This window comes from Balaenoptera musculus, chromosome 2 (assembly GCF_009873245.2).
Source record: "Balaenoptera musculus isolate JJ_BM4_2016_0621 chromosome 2, mBalMus1.pri.v3, whole genome shotgun sequence".
NCBI classification, from domain to species: Eukaryota; Metazoa; Chordata; class Mammalia; order Artiodactyla; family Balaenopteridae; genus Balaenoptera; species Balaenoptera musculus.
In genome coordinates this window covers 165,434,973-165,437,443 of record NC_045786.1, presented here as the reverse complement: position 1 = coordinate 165,437,443, position 2,471 = coordinate 165,434,973, and positions in this window count along the sequence as shown.

The following is a 2,471-nucleotide window of genomic DNA, read 5'->3' as shown; positions in this document are numbered from 1 at the left end:
CTCACACGTACAAGCCCCATGGGATAGTAGTGTTGATTTTTGGTGCATGCCAGATACCAACTATTAAGAAGCCAGGACAAACAGTTGTTATGGAAACCATTTTAATGCTAGGAAAATGTTTTTACCAATTGCCCGAGGAAGCTGTGGGCCTGGCCTACATCCCACGGGACCAGGGGCCCCTGGGGAACCATTTACTGAGCCACAGCCCCTGCCCCTATTTCCGCTCAGCACGAGAATGCGTTTGGTCCTTAGACTTCTTCCCTGTTTGGGAAACCACAGTGCCACTGCCAAGGTAGCGTGTTTTCCCATCTTGCAGTGTTCTGCTGCAGCCCATCCGGAAGGGTCCGTGGGGGGAAGCATCCCATTTGTAGGGCGCTCACTATGCGTCAGGTCTTGCGATTGTTTTCACATGTAATCTTGTTCCACTTGAACCGATAATTCTGTGATGTGTTGGTATTGTCTCCATTTCACTAATGTGGCAATTGGAACTAGGAGGTGAAGTGACTTGGCCAAGGTCATATAACTAGTTAGTGGCAAAGTTGAAGATCTGAACCCAGGCAGTCTGGCTCCAGAGCCACTTTGTGCTTAAAGTAGGAACCAAAAGCAAGGACAGTTTTTTTGTTGCTAAATATTCACACTGGTTTGTAAAGTTCCCTTTGGAAGGAAGGTAACACATGTGCAGTTGTAAAGGCAAACTCTGAAAGCAACCTTCCTTCCAGCTTATGGTCTGCAAAGAGAAGGCTTTGTGGGGTGGGTGAAGAATTGCCCCGGAAGTGTGATTGCTGGCGTGGCTGGCTGCCGTACACAAGCAGGGTAGTGTCCGCGGATGACGGGGTTTTACATTTGTTACTTAAAGCGTCTCTGAATTCTGCCACTCCTTTCCTCCACAGTGCTCTCCCTTCAGAGGCAAGATCTGAGGGCAGATGTGAAGGGAAGAGAGCAGTGGTTTGGATTTGGCCAATGGTTTTATGAAAAATGGGAGAGCAGAGAGCAAGGTCATGAAAACAGCCTGCCTCTCTTGGGCATTCTGATTCTAAACTGATAGGCTGTCTCCTGGGAAGAGGGTCCCACATGAACACCGGCAGCCTCTCAGGCCTGGAAACACAGCGCAGACACACCTCAGAGGGAAGTTCTCCAGCCTGTCTGCCGAAGAGAAAGCTTTGCTTTTGTGAACGCTACACGAGCTACAGATGCAGTTAAGTGGCAGCCAGTGCTGATTATACTGTGCTTGAGAGCCCAGCTGGAGGCCCAGGACCCATCTCACAACTGCTCAGAGCAGCCAAGATTCAGCTCAGTGTCCTTCAGTTTGGAAACAGGGATCGTGATACTCACAAATCATGTAACATGTTACCCGACTCTTACAGTGTACTTGTCACAGCACTCCTACCCAGAGCAAGCTGGAACCACTGAACCAATCCAGAGATCATGGTCAGCTTTACATTCCTGTGAAAAAGTGACAGTCACTTAGCTTGAGCCCTTGGGGTCCAAATTCCAGCCAAGGGCAGTATGGGAACCTGGGTCCCTGCCTGGGATTAAAAGCACCCTGACATCAGTTTTCACAAAGGCGGAAGACTGATACACATCTGACATTTGTATACAAGGACTGGGAGCAGTTTGTTACCCAGTCCTCCAGGTGCACAGTTTGGCTGTCGGCAGACACCACAGTCTGGCACTGCAGCACCAATAGATTCTAATAAATCCCTGCAGAATGGAACCTGTGAGGCCTTCGATTAAGGAAGGCAATTCCACACCCCTGCATTCTCCATTTCTTCCCAGAGAGGAAGAGAGCTTGCTGGCAGTGCCCCAGCCCAGCCAGGGCTCCTCGAGATCCTGAGGCAGCAAGGTGAGGAGGTTATCAAGGGGCATGTCCAGGTGGATGAACAAGGAGACTGGCAAGAGCCAGGGCTCTTGGCTACCAGGCAGTTTCCCCAGTGGTGATCTCCCCCACTGCCAGTCTCCTCGGCTTATCTCTGTTCTTTCTCACCTAACCTCTAGCCAGCCCATGAGCCAAACAGAAGCGGGGGAAGGGGGAAAGGAAGCCAAAGACAGCCTCAAAAAAAACTTGTCTGTTCTGCTCAGCTGGAGTCTACGGCTGCATGTGCTGATCGATGTCTCCACCTGGCTGAGAATCCATATTCTACTTCCAGGATGTGTTGGGGACGATGACACACCTTCTTGGTCCCAGACCCTAACCTTTCTCAGTGTCTGTCCAGGTGGCGCTGGCGGCAGAACCCTGCAGGGCTGCCCACCAGAAGGCAGGCAGTGCTGGCCCTGAGGGAGATAGAGGGGCCCAACAACTTGGGCTTCATGCTGATGGCTACAGGCCTCTTTCTAGACTTTGGCATAAAAGTATCTTTTTCCTCAAGTTAGGGGTAAGAAAACACTGTCATGAATGCTTGGAAGTACACTGAAGCCCTCGCATTCAAATTGGCCTCTATTCACCGTGCACCAAAGTCCAGTCCAACAGCTGA